Below are 18,362 nucleotides of genomic sequence, written 5' to 3'. Positions count from 1 at the left end.
CAAAGATAGACCCCGCAATGTTGGTCAGAATATTGGCAAATTGCTAGTCAATCCAAGGGATCCTGCTATGCCTCAATACATATAATCAAAACCGTGGTTTCAACAATTCACCCATTTCCCCTAAAAATAAATTCACTTATTCTAATGAGGATCAAACGGAATAACGTCAAACATTGTTGCGTTCCTTCTCACCTTTTTAGAATTAACGTGCTTGTCTCCTCAGATTTTACATTTCGTGATCTAGAAGTGGGAACTTTAGATCACATTGGTTGTCCCTCTCTAAACAAATATCCTCTCTTATATTGAGCCTTAGGTATCTAAAATTGCCTACCCTCCAATATTTCCATCACTATCCCAACTCTTCTAGGTCTGAATTCAACTCCCATCTACCACATAATTTAGAAATTTGGTGTTTTAAACCAAATTAATATTTACATTCACCATCTATAATTTGAAATTATGGCCTTAAATTAACAACATTGAACTCCCTGTATATTATGTGTATCCTCGCAGCGCTGATTTATTAACATTTTCGTATTGTAATTTTGCAGAATGGCTGCCCAAGCGGACGACGGGGTTTCAAAGAAAAGCCCGTTGGGTCGATGAGGTTGTTCGCCTAGAATTATCACAAGTATCGCCGTTAGCATGCGATACCTGCCACGGAAAAATGCAAGAAGTAGTTAAAGAAACCCGTGAGAAGGATGTGGAGATCCTTGACCTCGACCCTCCACCGGAGGATGTAAGTACACTATATCGTCGTTCGCATTGCTTATTTGTAGTAGGTATAACAATACACTTTATTGACCTTTAAAAAAGTAACAATAGCAAAAAAGCAAATATCCTGGTTCCAACGTGTAACAAGTCAACGAAGGGCCCCGAGTTATAATAATTATTGTCAAAATAGGGATGTACTGTACAAAACTAGTTATCAACTTCGTTATTTATTATACTAATTATCTTGAAAATGTATTTATAAGAAGAAGCTGTAGCACCTTTAATAGATTATGCACAAATATTGATGTGTTCAATGCCTCGCCTCGCAGGATTCATAGCATTCCTAAGAGAGTAGCGTTCGATCGTTGCGGGAAACTTAGTAGTGTTAGTGTGTGTATTGTTTTTGTATGGGTTGAATCTGTAGTCTTTTTATTTTTATTTTTTTGGAGATTTTCCTTTTGTACTAGTTAGTATTTATATTGTATTGTATTATTTATATTCATATGTTTTTCTACCTATATATAAAATGAATCTTCTGTGGAAATTTTACCGGTTTATGCAACTTGGAAAAATGATTTGTATTAAAATATATTTGTATAACTGTTTGTTTCCCAAATAAAATAAAAAAAATGTCTTTAGAAGCATAATTAGAGTTAGACGTACATTTTAAATAAATATGTGGATTCCCGAGAGGTCTGTTCTGTAAGGTGATCCTTGAAAACTAACCCTTTTGGTCAGATAAAATTTGCATCGTAGAATTTTTCTGATCCAAGTAATTTTAATGTGTCAAATATTTAACCCCTTTGTTCGGTTAAAATCTATTATAAACTAAAAAAAATAATGAAGAATATTCAGCAAAGTCCATATTTTATACAGAGGCAGAGTAAGGTCTAGTTATAAAATACATCGATACTTACTTTTATTACTTTACTTTCGCCCATAGTTTTATGCAGAGTAAGTGTAAGGTCTAGTTAATTTAATAACTAGACCTTACTCTTTGACTGCTGAATGTTCTTCTGCTTTCCTAAATCATTAACTGTTAGCTATCTAAGTACCGATGTATTTTATGGGTGTTCGGTTTCGATTTGACGATTCGATTTAATCAATATCACTCCTCAACATGTGAACTGCTTACTGCGGTTTAAAGCCAATTAATTCTAGATTTTACTGTTTATCCCATATGTGTTAGTTATACGTGCATTTGGCACATTACGGCAAGCGATGGCTCAAGACGTTTTGAAAACTTGCCATAATATGCCGAACATCGGTCGAGTGGTTACTAGACAGATGAATAGTTCAGGAAATATTGACAAGGATGAGAGAGGAACTTGGGGGTATTGCACCATCATCTCGATAACTATTCATTATAATAAATAAATATTCGCAATAACGTTTCGTATATTGTGTATCCACTATTCGTAGGTTAGAGAACCGAATAGTACTTAAACTCGGACTTTATATGTAAATTCATCGAAATAATACCCTTTCCTATGGATAGTGCTCATCAAAAGGATGGTGAAATATCCCCTAGCATGGTAGCTACTATCAGTAGGTACTAGAAATTTCTAGGTTGGGTTGATAATTCAAATAATTTTAGACATTCGAGATAATTTTCCTTTTGAATTTTATTCATTTTACTCACCCGTATATATTTTTGAGACCCTAGAACTCTCAGACTAGAGATTGTTTGGTTGTAGTGGTAATGACAGGAAAACTAATTTCTTTGCAGGATCCACCCTCTTCCACTATTCTAGATGTAATTGGAAATCGGACAGCCTTAGAAGACCTTTTCCCAAGTCTGCTGGAAGAACGATGGACAGTGCTGACAGCGGATCCTATGCAAAGTTTCGGAATTCCACCTAGTCCACCTACTCCACCATCTAGTCCATCTATTGAAGCATTCCGCAGCCTAACTGGACTGGGTAACCTGGACCGAGAAAGTCAATCGGTTCAACGATCCAACAATGTTGCCACGGACAATAAGACGGGGTACACACGAATGCAGCTACGCCCACGTCGTCGAATTATCCATAATGAAGACACATATGTGATAGAGCCCGAATTCACACAGTTTAAAAAGCATAAAGCAACACAGCCTGAATTCATATTTAAAGAACCGTTGCCTAAAGTAACACGCCCTAAAGTCTCACAGTCTAAAGTCATACAGATTAAAAAAACATTTTATCCTGAATTCACACATCCCAAATTCCCAGTAATTGAAGTACCACTGCCTGAAGTTCCAATTTGGATTAAAGAGGGATGGGATATTGCGGAGCTGGAGTCAATAATTCCTGGTATAACAGAGTTCCTGAGGTATCCGACAACTTCGAGAGATCCCGCTGCCCCCTCCTAATCGTGCTTCATTTTTCTACCATTCAAAGCACTCCCCATATGACGACCAAAAAAAACATAGCAAGCCAGGCCGGGACATTGAATCAAACAGGCCTATTAATTTCACATATATAAAAATGAATGGTCTTTGTTTGTCCCGCAAGCGTTCCTATACTACATATTCATCCAATTGCGATAAAAAATTTAAAGTTTGTTTTAACTAGTACCAGAAGTGTTTAGAGAGTGCTTTGAATAGTAGAAAAAGTCGGAGACGTAAGACGTGGATGTGGAGGAAGTAAAAGGTATAAAAAGTGTCGAACGCCTAAAGAAAACATGAATCACATTATGATTTTTGGTAAAATGAGACTTCAGTGATGAACGAAGAAAAAGGTGTAAAGAGAAGTTGAGGACGTGGCACGATCAAGTGAAACAACAGTTATTATTGCAATATTATTCTCACCTCAAAAATGCACACAGTTGTCAGGTACACCAGAATTCAAAACCTTAAAACTTTACACGTATAAGTCCCCGTGTACACGTCAGCTAGTGCAAAATGAAATAAAAAATATTTAAGAGTGTCTCATATAAGTTATAAGGCCAATTTGATTCAGTGTTCCGGCCTGGTTTGAGGTGTTTCTAATGAAACCTGCCGAGGCATTTCCCGTTGAAAAGTTATCATCAACCGTGTACGGAGAAAACTTACTGATGTAAAATATAGCAATTTTTTTAAATCTCTTAAAATTATTGGTAATCCGGTTAAAAACGAGATTCCTAAAAACGCTAAATTCATGAAAATGTATTTACGCACCTACATTTGCCTTGATAATATATAATGCCGAAATGCGAAAATATTAAGATTTTTCATTTTTATTTTACAATTTTTTTATCAGGAAACATACGTATTTTTAATGCGTAAACTTTATAATCTGCTCTTTCGAAAGATACGCTTTAAAATATTAAGTCGAATAATTGGTTTGCGGCCGTACATATGCAATATGAATATAAATAAGTGGTTTTGTCCGTATAAACACTGAATTCTTTCAAGAGAGTCATAAAAATACCACATTGTATCGGTGATTCGATCCAATATTGTATTTGTATGGCTCTCTTGAAAGAATTGGGTTTTTATACGGACAAAACTATTTATTCATATTCATTTTGCTTATGTACGAGCGCAAACAAATAATTCGTTTTAATATTCTAAAGCATAACTTGCAAAAACTGTATTTCAATAAAATAATTTAGCTAACGCCATCTATGAAAGCGTAGATTGTTACGGGCGTTCGCAAACACGGCTCACGGATTCCAGGAATCAAAGAGAAAGTGAGCCCGTGTGCGCGTCGTGCGCCCGCTGGCGGCTATAAAACGGGCAACAGGCCCTCAAAACGGCAGATATCCAGCAACCACCACCAGCTCTACACCTCTCTCTCTGCTCTGCCCTCTACCTCGCTCCGACTTCTGCTTCTACTCGCCTTCTTTCACTCTGACCCCCGCCTCACCCTGGACCACGGACTTGCCTACCCCTTCGGACCAGACTCGGAATCAGCTCAAGAACAAGCGACAAGCTATCGGACCAGCTCTACAGCGGCTTCAGAGACGGCCCCGTTCTACCCCTCCACGCCACTGAAGGACGACATCTCACGCCTCCACAGATTGGGATCACCGGCCCCATTTACAGTCTTATGTGTCACCATTACGTCTGATACACTAGTCTTACTTGGGGCTCACTGTCACACCCACAACATTCTTCTAACTGCTATATGCTAGTCTTACTTGGGGCTCACTGTCACACCCACAACATTCTTCTAACAGTTAAATACGATATGCTAGTCATATTTCTCATATCTATCTGTTCAATGGTACCAACTATTTTGTAATGTTCAATATGGTTTTGTATTGCACGTGTACTCTTATACTACGTACTAACGCTTTCCGTCTTACTAACTAGATTCTTATATGCCAGTTCAACGTTAGTGTGGTAAAGCCAGCCTTGCATCTGGTTTAAGGCCGTGTTAACCATACAAACGCAATAGTAATAAGTCAAGTTTTGAACTGTTACGACCCTACGCACCGCATTAGATTTACACCGCATTTATAAGTAAGGGGGTTGGGATACAACACTAAGAAAATTGATAAAAAAGTTGAATTCTTGAAAAGGATCAGATATAATTCCGCAATTAAATTATTGTTCTTATTAAAAGACGTGGTGTTAGTATTACGCGGCGCGTAAGGTCAGAAAAAAGAAAAACTTGACTTACCATGGCGTTTGTTTGGTTAAAACGGTCTTGAACCAGGCTTGAGGCCGGCTTTACCACACCAACGTTGAACGGGCGTGTAAGAATCTAATTAGTTAGACTCGCTAGTTATTCTTATGCAGAGATGTGCTTCTATTTCAAATAAATCCATTTAAAATGGAAATGCAAAATTGGTATTTTCCATTTTGCATTTTAAATGCTTTTCTAAAAACCATTTTGCATTTTAAATGCTTTTTTCAATGCATTTTACTTTTTAAATGCATTTTTGCAACATTCTTCCTACTATCTCCACTCATCTTTTTTTCATAAGCCCCAAATATCAGTCGGTCCTCAACCTCGCTATGAGAGATAATTTACATTTGTCAAGTTGCTCCCTGGTAGGAGCCCTGGCAATTGAGTGATACCATTACAAAAATACTGATTCAAATACTGAACATGGGGCCATGACGCTCTAATATTAAATGTTAGAGAGAAGTTTCTATGTTTTTACGTTGGCAACATTTGTCCCGCGCAAATTTTTTGTGGTTTCATAATCTGTAGTCGCGGTGTTTTTGGATTTATTATCATGTAATATGTTTGTTCTACATTGATGTCCATTATTAAATTACAAAATTGGTTAAAAATTCTATAATTATTTTAATTGTTTGACCTGAGAAACCATTTTGCATTTTCAATGCATTTTGAAAATAGGTATTTTGCATTTGAAATGCTTTTCTAAAAACCATTTTGCATTTCGCATTTTCAAATGGAAAATTTTTGACCCATTTCCATTTTGCATTTCAAATGGTTTTGGGTACCCATTTTGCACATCTCTGTTCTTATGTAACGAAGTTAAAAATAATAAACCACAGGTTATTCAAAATAGAGGGATGAGGATGATTTTTGCTAAAGATAAAATTGTGTTACAAAATCGAAATATGATGATCGATTAAACAACATATAACATGTTAACAATCGATGATGCACAATCCTAAAAATAACATGTGTCCTGATTATCTACAAACTGTAATGTACCATAAAATGTTCAAAATTATCCCACGAAAAGTTGCCGAAATTTCAAGCATCCAAAACAAAACGTAAGTGCACATAAAATAACTTATTTTACCAAGGATAAAAACACTATAATAACCTACCAAAAGCAAAAGCTTGAAATATACATATTTGATAATTTTTTATTATTATTTGTGATGATTACCTATCGCACATCCCATATTAAATATAAAAAATTAAAACTAAAGACAACCGATAAAAAAACAATGTATCAAGCCTATAAAAACTGCTTTTAAGTTCCAAATCTCCTACTTGCGAACCTGGTTTTATTGAATAATGTGGATAGTTAAGTTCTTCAGAAAATGATACTAAAACATTTAAATATTTGTTCCTGAATTTCACGTAATAAAATAAAATACACTTTTGAAGATATTTTTTTTTGTAAATCAAAACAGGCAGCTAGTGTTAGCGGGAAATTAAACCTTATCGCTATCTACGTAAAGAGTGTTATTGTTAGCGGCCAGATTTAAAAAAAAAAATGAAGTAGTGAATCGCCTGAACTTCCTTTTTAAATTTTTAAGGCTATATTTTAAAACGAAAAATTCCCATAGGAATCGAATAGTCTGAAAATATTTCAATTCATCACTCTACTATCATGATACAATTATGAGCACCATATGTTCCTTGTGCAGTGATGAAGGACATCGCTAGCAGAGGAATGGAACCCAATCAGAGTGGGAAACCGACGCATTTTATCACTCAGCTAACCAATAGGTACTAGCTGCATAGTATATAGTAGATAGGTACTTACATTAAAATATGTCTGCATAGCAAAGAAGATAGGCAGGTACAATTAAATTATAGTAACAAATATCTTTGAGATGTGATAAGATGTAAATCGAATACGATATGTTGAGTTATTAATAACATATATGCATTGTAAAAATATACACAAGTTAATTTCTTGTCACTCGATAGGGTTATTGTTATAAAAAGTGCTGAGACGCGTTCTGAGAAAGTGTTATGAAATTCACAATACCACCGCCCTCTTTGTATAAATTTTGCTTTGTCAAGTGATTATTGCCATTTGTGATTTAAAAAAGTTATTTAAAATGCCGGCATTAACTGTGTACCAATTTCGAAACTTATTGTTTTTGAATAATTGTATTACTGATTTTAGCTTAGTGTAAATAAAGTTAGTGAACTGTTCAAACGTGTCCGAAGCTGTGGCGAATAGTAAAATATAAACACGCAATTATTATTATTATACATTGTAAAATAAAACTCTTCGATAACAAAATAGTCTGAGGATCACATTCGGTCGATAAGACGTGTCCCGTGAACTATTTACAGAATTATTCATTTGTGCAGTTGTCTTAATTACAAAGTGGATTGACAAACAAAAGTGACATTAGAAATTTAAATATTTCTTAGGTATGATATGAACAACTGAATTTTTAACACCAAAGTATGTATCTAATATCATTTTTGAAATACGCTGTTTCGCAGGGGGTAATTGAATTGAACAATAATTCCCATCTCAGCTCATCTTCTTCTTTTTGTCTTATTCGGGATTCGTGTATCGGCATTCATTAAGCCCCTATTGTGCAAATATTTGAATGACAAAACACACCTACCAAGGCATTTCTTGTTTTCTTCTTTATTCTACGGGGAAAAACAGCAACTAAAACATTATTAATTTCACATAAATCTTTCATTCAGACCTATTTTGAATATATTCCGATTCTCTCCATGCAGTCTGTCTCTCTCTCCTATTCATACTCTTTACTTATCTTTATATTGTTACAAAATTATGGTAAATACATTAGGTGTTGAAGTGGGGGAGGCGGTGTGGGCGTAAGTAAAGAGTAAGAATGGGAGAGAGAGAATCGGAATATATTCAATATTTATACTAACTTTTTAGTACAATAATATAAAGTTTGGTCGGTGGTACGTATTATATGTATATATATATTTTTTTAAAAGAAAGAACCATTTCCGGGTTACGAATAACCTGACAAAATCTCCTACTACCACCAAAGTAAGCGGAAAATGTTGCTTGTGTTGTGATGGAGGACTTAGCCAGCCGAGGAATTAAACATACGACGCCTGGGTGGGACCCAAACCCCCATGTCAACTCAGCCACCGACCGGATTCATATATAAATAAATATATTTTTTTATGTACATATATACAGGGTGTATCGGCACGTACCCGACAAACTTTAACCAGCTATTCCTTAGCACATTTGGAGTAAAAAATGTTATGTGCACTTTGCTGTCCGGTAACATTTTTTTTATAATAAAAAATTTATTATTCATATTTTCACCTCATGTCACCAATGTTTTATCCTTTGTCAAAGTTTGAAAACCTATCTGGCAATATTTTGTTCGAGTTTCGTTGTATAATGTACGTACGTACCTACGTTGGCGCCCTTTTACAATCACAACGAAATGGCACGGCACCATTCGTCTCATTTTTAACTTTTATTATTTAGTGTGTACGAAAGAGCGAGGAAACTTTTTGACACACTTGCTAATTACAGCTGTTGAACACGAGAAACAATCCAAATGACAGTGACGGAGTGTGGATTTTTTATTTATTTTTTTGTTTTTAAAGGAAAAAAAATGTTACCGGACAGCAAAGCGCCAATAACATTTTTTACTCCAAATGTGCTGAGGAATAGCTGGTTAAAGTTTGTCGGGTACTTGCCGATACACCCTGTATATAAATTATTAACTTTTGAACGGAAATGAAGTTTTTTTAATCACGAAAAACGAAAAAAAAAACTCTTTAAAAAAACGTTTTACTTAGATAAGTTATTTTATTTAAAACAAAAATAATATTTTAGCACTAAGTTGGAATTCTTTGTCAAAATTTATATCTATGAATTAACACTATATTTTCTTTAATTTAATCCCAGGAAAGAGGCTAGATATCTGTACCCATGGATGAAAGTGCCGAGCAGGGGACGACAGACCAGGTGAATTATTCAGTACAATTAAATTCTTAACAGGCAAACCCTTGTAAAAATTTAGCATCAGTAAAATTACTACAATTTTTCAATTAATTGAACTTCAGACACAACTAACACGCTCGCAACACATTTGTAGTGATGAGAGAGGAGTTATTGGGCCATAAGGCCATAGCACTTTCGTAGTCACATATTTTAAAATCTTCGCACTAAGCAAGGCCAGGAAACGATTAAATTATTATTATTTTAAATCCACAAAGTAGGCCCCGACAGGAAATAAGTTGCTTGTGGCATAATAGTCATCTTTGGGGATGCTGTGAAATGGTACACATTGGGAATACAGGACTCAAATAATACATAACATAATAAATAATACAATACAAATAATATACGAAATTTTCCATCGCGACTTCATTTTTCATTTCGGAAAATGACCAGAGATGTGCTTTATTTCAAATAAATCCATTTCAAATGGAAATGCAAAATGGGTTTTTCCATTTTGCATTTTAAATGCTTTTCTAAAAACCATTTTGCATTTTGCATTTTAAATGCTTTTCTCAATGCATTTTCCATTTTAAATGCATTTTTGCAACATTCTTCCTACTATCTCCACTCATCTTTTTTTCATAAGCCCCAAATATCAGCCGTTCCTCAACCTCGCTATGAGATAATTTACATTTGTCAAGTTGCTCCCTGGTAGGAGCCCTGGCAATTGAGTGATACCATTACAAAAAATACTGATTCAAATACTGAACATGGGGCCATGACGCTGTAATATTAAATGTTAGATAGCAGTTTCTATGTTTTTACGTTGGCAACATTTGTCCCGCGCAAATTTTTTGTGGTTCATAATCCGTAGTCGTGGCGTTTTTTGATTTACCATCATGTAATATGTTTGTTCTACATTGATGTCCATTATTAAATGACAAAACTGTTTAAAAATTCTATAATTATTTTAATTGTTTGACCTGAGAAACCATTTTGCATTTTCAATGCATTTTGAAAATAGGTATTTTGCATTTTGCATTTGAAATGCTTTTCTAAAAACGATTTTGCATTTTGCATTTTCAAATGGAAAAGTTTTGACCCATTTCCATTTTGCATTTCAAATGGTTTTGGGTACCCATTTTGCACATCTCTGAAAATGACACATTGAAGATACAGCACTCAGCAAAAAATATTTCACATTTCTATATAAGCAGACAATGTTTATTGTGCAATGATCTAGTAGAGGATTGAACTCGTGACGCATGGTTGGGAATTCAATGCATTTGTCCCCTCAGTTACTGGCTGATATATTTTAGAGGTTTCCGTTTTAAACAATACTAGAGATTTCCATTTCAAAAAAATTTAAAGGATTTCCATCTAAATATTGTCAGATTACTGACTTTTCGAAAAATAAAAAAGAGCACAAATTGGTTTGCCAAGGATTTTCGCCTGTGGCGTTTATTTCATGTGAATGTAATAATTTATATTCCTCTCCCTTCACGCACACCACATAGGTACCCTTATTAGGAACACCATAAAAAAATAATTCACCTTTGTCGCTTTTTCATGCCTTTGTGAGATGTATAACTTATTCTCCACACCCTTCGCTATCGCCACTTATCCAGTTGAGGTCATTGGTCCAAAGGCTCCGAGATTATTGAGGAATTGGGACTAATGTTCGGTATTCGCAATAATCTGGCTAATTATTTGGCATTTGAGTACCTACTCTAATCAAATAATTATTTTTTCTCAGGCAATGGAACACCCAAAGGAGGAGTCAGCTAAATCTCTTATCCAGAGACTGTATCCAGGATTCCTAAAACATCACAGATATGCTCCCTGGGTAACAAGAGACACGTATGACCCGAATTACATCCCCAGACCTTTTCCAAGATCTAGAAGTATCTTGCTATCCAGCCAGCATGTTCATCTCCCTGTTAACAACAATGAAGATCGAACCTTACCAAGCAATGACTCCGACAAACCGACAAGTCCACAAGTCCATAATATGGCCACAAGAATGTATCATGACTCTCTAAAATTCGATGTAATTCTTGAAAGCCTGCAGGACCCAATTGTAGAACCTACGATTTGGAATGAAAATCCAGAATTCAATTATAACAGTCTACAGGAAAATACAATAAATGAAAATCTGGAGACCGAAGTCCCCGCTGAACCTAAATTTGGTGAGTTATTCGAATGCCCACTAAGTCCTCAAACAATGGTGGCTTGCAGCATGATTTCACCCACAGTTTATAAACGTGCAGGTTTTCCCGACCATACTTACTGTAATTATAGCCCCAGTGAACCAAGTGATGCAGAAGAAAATTCATGAATGAATAACAAGAGATTTGGAGAGGGATATAAGACTTAATTTTGATTTACATGAGCTGTGATAATACTGTGATTTTTCAATCCATTGTTTTAATTAATATTTAATTATTTTATGTTAATCCTCCTACTTTGACACAGCGTGTACCTACTGAAATGTTACCACCCGGAGAATAGACTAAATTTCTCAAACAAATCCTCAAAAAAGTCAGGCACCTAATCAGAGGTCTGAAAACAAAATAAATTTAAATTATTTACCTATGCACACAAAATAAAGAAGAAAACTAGAAGTGCCGTTCATAAAAATTCGAAAGGAAATATATGTTCCATTTAGTTACTTATACTCGGCTGACATTGAAGATCTCCATACCATTTGAATTTTGTAAACACCGTCATGTATGGTTAATTTAAGCCTCCATTTGGTCACGAAACACGCCCAAAAGGCATTTCTTGTGCTATACTTTAATCTAAGGGTATACATTTCATCCGCTTACTGCCAAGATCTTCTATCTCAAAATTTTAAGAAATTTTTAATTAAGTTGAGAAAAAGACTCCAAAATAACAATACAGTACCTATTAACTTTTTTTAGAAAAGTTAGATAGATTTTTTTTCCTTCTGTAAAAAATTGCTTTTTTGCAGATAGGGTGTCTTGGCAGATAGGGGTCTTGGCAGATAGGGGGTATTGGCAGATAGGGGTCTTGGCAGTAAGCGAACGTTATACTCGTACGAATTTATTGATTTAGTTTAATAATAAAACAACGCAATACCAAAGTATGCAAGAATATCATTGAACTTAATTCAAACGCGTGCAATTCCCACCCCAAATAATAATTTGTCACAAGGAGATTAAAAGGTTTGTCCAAGACTTCTAAACAATCCACCAAGTGAGTATGTGCGGTTTCGCGGAATGCTTAGAATCGAGAAAGAAATGCACAGAATGTATCGGAAAAAAACATCTAAGTGAGTACTAAGTTCTGCGCCCTGAGAGTGCATCAACATACTCTGACTGTCTCTTCGTGCCGATTCATAACGTCTGCGTCGCTAGTAAACTCCAAGACATGGCGCGGAGCGGGCCTGTTGCTTTGGTATCTCCCCATACAGATATAGCTTTCATTGATTTTCTTTTAGTACGTGTTAGGAATATCTGATGGGGTGTATCCCCACTGATCCCAAATGACCGAATGTCAATGTTCAAACAGCCTGATGTAGCAGATATGCCAGGGCACATCTGCCACTATGATTCCGTACACTGCCAGACCAAAGTAGGAGGAATCGCTAAACAGTCTATAAACCAAAAAATCTATCATCATTATACTTTTGGCTATAATCATGATATCTGTTATGTTTGTTTTCTGAAACTTTGTACAGTGTTTTTTAAAACTTATTTTATAAAACACTGAAACTCTCTCATAAGAAACTCTCTCTTTTCAAAGGACCGGAAATAAAATCATGTGAGAAATCTTTATATGTGGGCTAAATTGGGACAATTTTTAAATTCAGTCTTCAAGGAACTGAAAACAACAAAATTTCTTAAATTAGTTTCCCTGTATAAAGTTCCATCAGTTGTTCATTCTCTAATGCCTTCCTAAAGAACTAAAGGAAGGTGAATTTTGCCATTTATTTATTTTTCAGTAGAAGATCAGTTTCGATCTTAAATAATTTTTTAAGTATTAATTTATTTTTTACACACTTGTATTATTTGTCTAAAGTTTACAATAGTTTATAATGTGTAGTAATAATAATTATAATATAATAAGTGAATAAACAATAATTACAAATTAATGAGGTTCCTCCTCTGGAATATTGTTGCTCTGTCAAACAAGGTAATTTAGAATTAAAAATAACTAAAACACAACATTCAATGAATCCAAAAATTAATCTGGAACACACTGATCAGCTAATAACTTCCGAAAATTAAAACAAACACAATTCATAGATAATCCATCAAAAATGAATTTAAACACAATGACCAGCTAACTTCTGAAAATTTAAACAAACACAATGTTATATTATATTTTTATGAGATGTCTTCAGAGTTAATAAGTACATATAGACACACATATTATATCATCAGTTAGAATTCAAGATCTCTTATTATTCCATCATTCGCAGGTTGTTTCAAAGCACTTGAATAATAACAGAACTCGAATGGGACTTTCACAGAACTTAAATATTAACTTAGATGACTTGTTCAATTTCTGTGAAACAACCCGTCCTTAGTTATAATTAAATAAAACTCGCTCGAGTGCTCATTAGCCATGAACAGTATTACTTATTTCAGATGAAACGAACCTACGTTTGATCCATCTTAAATCTCAGTGTGCATCTTGTAATAATAATTATTCTTTTTTGTTCGTAAGAAGCAATTACTTTTTCTAGTCTAAAGAATATTTAACCTGTTAACCGGGGAATTCCGTTTTGAATTACGCAGCATACAATGGGCGCGAACTCCTTCACTAGGACGTATCAGTACGTCACGCCCGGAGGACGTAATTTCAAATTATTATTTTTTTTCATTTATGCATTATAAAAATGATAACAACGAATTTAAAAAAAAGATACTTTACAAACAATTATAAAGATTACAAAAAATATAAAAAAAGTTTATAATTAGAGAAAAATAAACAAAAGCACACAGATAAAAGAGAAACATTGAGTTTAAAAAATTAAAATATGTAAAAATTAAAAACTCAATTTCCGTGTGATATGCTCGGAAATATACGTCCCGCTCGTTCCAGGGCGCAACATATATTTCAAGGACGTATTCATATGTCCTACCCGTACCCGACACTGTTTACGTTTGACGTATTTATACGTCCCGCCCGGTTAACAGCTTAAGAATATTCATAAACATCAAACTTTTATTACATTATTTAAAAAAAAATATAGTATTATCCAGTAGTGGACTAACTATGAGCAATCTTCTGACCAATTAGGTTCCCAGCGAGAATCTTTCTCATTGAATATGACAAATATTCACCGATCAGTATTTTGTATTGATTAACGCCCCTTTTTAGGGGTTTTTATGTACGAATTTATTATACATAAGTGTACAGTATTTATTATACATAACTTAACTGCCTCAGTAACAATGTTTTGTATTTGTTAAGTGATAAATTGAAGATGTCCACTGATTCGGTATATTGGAATATGGGTTCCAAATGGGAGAATTGTACTTAAGGGTGATTTTAACAAAGACACAATATAACAGTATTGAAATGTTCTCGTGTGACTGTTCACAAGAAAGTAAATGTGAACTTGTGGCCGCATACAAATTATAAATATGTAAGATGGACTTTTAGACTTAAAACTTACTGATAAAATGTATTATCTATCACCTGTTTTGCGTAAACTTAAGTTTTTTCTACAGCTGCCAGAGCTAAAGATCATTCAACATTCTATGTCAATGTACCCAAATACCAAATCCGTCCAAAAAATTATATTATGTAGGTTAACCTCAATAATCATGAAATCAATAATTATTGATGACATATAGTACCATCAAATGGTATATTATACTTGAATGAAAACTTTATTACTGGAATTCTCATGAGCATATCAAAAACTTTTTTCATGTCAAAATCGGCATTAACCCGTAGGAGCCGGCAAGAATATTCAATAAATATAAATACATATTTCGTGAATGCCAATACGAAAACAAGACAATACCACACTTGATAAAGTGACATTTAGATTGTTGTATTTAACCAACCTAGTGGAAGTAATATCCAAAGGCAAAATGAATGTATATGGTCGACACTGCAATTGCAGTGTTTTGTGACATGCGTGGGCATGATGCTTCAACACTGTAATAAGGAAGTTGAGTCCATTTTTTTATATTTTTTTTTATCAATGTTCGCATTCAAACTTAAATACTGGTATTTTTTTTATTTTTTTATAGTTTGTTTTCATAGTTAAATTAATTCTCAAAGTTTAAATTTTATTAAGCCCGCCAAAACGAGCGGAATCCGAGCGGTAACAGGCGGGGTGTAGTGTGACGTCATTAGAACTGTGAAAACCACGTCGCTTAAGCATTATGTATGGAAAAAATTTTAATTCTTCAACAAGGAATTCCAGTAATTTTTTTACCAATGTTAACCGTCTATTATAATTGATTTTATTAAAAAAAAAAGAAAATTGATTAAGATTTCATAGTTAAATTAATATTTTAAGTTAGAATATTTGCTTTTCACGCCCGCTACGGTACTTGTACGTTCCCCGCGCGAATTCAGGACCACCGCGCAGAAAAGTAGAGACCAAAAGTAAAATAACGGTTTACAGCCCAGTTCACTGTGAGACTTTTCTGAGCGGCCGGCGGCCTGAAGTGTATCACATGCTATGTGACATGTATAATAATAAAAACATCTAAGTTATGCAATAAACAACATATTATTATAAAGCACTATACGAATATGTATCTTTAGAAATCCATTTCATATAATAATAATAACAAATACGTACATATATTTGACAAACCCAAATAAACCTTTGTCCTATACACCTCTCTCATCTAAACCGACCATCTCTCATGTAATAGAAAGAGATGCACCATAGGTGTTCCGTTGTACGTACAAGTCACGACACATGTGACGACAGAATTCTTTCGACCAATCGTGGAGCGTATACAGTCTATTGCTATTGAATGCTTTTTCAAGAACGTTTAACTAATTCTAAGAATAATAATATAGAAATATATTTATATATTTAGAATCGATATTTTTTGATCTACATGAACATATTTTTTATAAGTCAAAATATTTTTCACTCAACTTCCTTATTGCAGGGTTCCGGCTCCTAAGGGTTAAATGTACACTATTTTCACGATGTAAGAATGTGAGATTTCACTGCCGGCAACCCGGGCTTTAATTATTTTAATTTTTCTTTTGTAACATATATAAGTTACCAACCTCACTAGACAATGTCTGTTCTGAGGTGGTACGGTATATTATTAAAGCAGTGAAAACTAATTGTATGAATTATTTTAGTTAACATTATTTATTATACTCTGTAATACTATTATACTGTAAATTGATTATTTATTGAATAAATACTTATTTTAAAAAAAAAAAAATTAAAAGAATTAAATTATGTCGAGTAAAACCCAAGCAGAGAAAAGAAAATTTTAATTTGTAAGGGTTTTTCAAACGGCAATGTAATTGCATAATAAAAATAGACTAACAATTTGTTTAACATTGTTTTAAATCAGTCATTCCCAAAGTGGTCTGTATAACCAATTCCCAAACATAAAAATGGTTCACTTTTTTGGTAACTGTGGTCGGAACCTTTGGTTTCATAAAGTTGTACATTTTAATTATACTGTTGTTAACTTCTAGATTGGATATAAAGCGTAGTGTTTTCTCTTTCTAACACAGTTTTAGATCATATTTCTCACACCACAACAGTAAGACAGATACAACGATTTCTGTGAGATCATTCGAGTTATTCCCAAATAATATCCAACCACACAAATGCCATCTGCTTCGTGCTTTCCAGATTACCTGCCATTGGGTAGAGCTGATATTTTATGATTAAAATAAATAAATGTGTTAAGAATATCGAGATTTTACTGCACTGTGTATTATGTAACTAGCGCTAACACTGATGTTTAGTGAATCCTTAAAATAAATAATTCAAGTATAAACTTTTGCTTGTTTTTCATTTCCTTTACTTTCTGTATTTAAATAAAATAAATGTAATGTTTTAATTAATTACTTAAAATTATTCTCGCTTCGTCTTCATCGTCTACATTCATTCTTCAATTGTATAATTTAAAAATACCACAGACATAGGAATTAATAGACGAGAAGATAATGGCGAGGGGTAAAATCAACTGTTGAAGAACGAAGGGGGTGAAGCTGACTGTGATTCGTCAATAAATCAATCTGACAGTAAATAGGCATCTCGCATTATAATATCACCATTTACTTCTTAAAAGTAAAATCTGCTTTTGAATGAATAGACATTTTTACATGGGAGCGCAAATTACTCGCCACGTTATGAACAAATTTGCGAAGTCCAAATTCGGCAAAAAAATTCGGTTCTATTTTCAGAGTCGAATATTTCGTTTAAGTATTTAGTTAAGACACTTTTATAAATGTTCATAATTTACTTCCCAGCAACCAACCAGCTTTGTGTTTCGCGTCCAGACATGTTTCTACAACTGATCCATATTATACAATGTGAATATGCTTAAAATAAAGTAAAATAATGCTTATATATGGAATGTAATACGACAATTGGGTTTATTCTCTTTTTCACATCTATTTTTACAAGTTTTCATAGCATTAGGTCAACATTTTGCCGTGTTATTTCGTAAAATGAACCGATGATGCCTCGACCATAGTTCGCACAAGAATGATGACGTCACGTTTTCAAATTTCACTTGAGGCCATACGCGAGCACAGCCGGCTCCAATGGAACCGGTATGGGGAGTGGGGATAATACGCTTTTAATCACTTAGGGCAGGTCTACTAATATTCATATGTCTATGAAAAATACTGATTTTATTTTATCTGGCATTTTCACAATATTGTGTAAACTGAAACCTAGTTAACAACCACTCTGTAAATTGCCACCCCAACACAAGCGTTAAACACCTAGTGAGATGGGCAATACGTCATTATTGTAAAAAAATATATATATATAATTTTTCATGAAAACCTGTAGTTTATCTGTGATTTACCAAAATCATATTTAGAAAAAAAAATTAAGAAGGTTAAGGATGTCAATTAATAAAAATATTTACATAACAAAATTCATTTTCTTGAGTATATAAATA

Source organism: Hesperophylax consimilis, chromosome 23 (genome assembly GCF_061612785.1).
Source record: "Hesperophylax consimilis isolate HC1 chromosome 23, BYU_Hcon_1.0, whole genome shotgun sequence".
Taxonomy (NCBI): domain Eukaryota; kingdom Metazoa; phylum Arthropoda; class Insecta; order Trichoptera; family Limnephilidae; genus Hesperophylax; species Hesperophylax consimilis.
The sequence above is the reverse complement of the archived record's forward strand: the minus strand, read 5'-3'. Positions refer to the sequence as shown.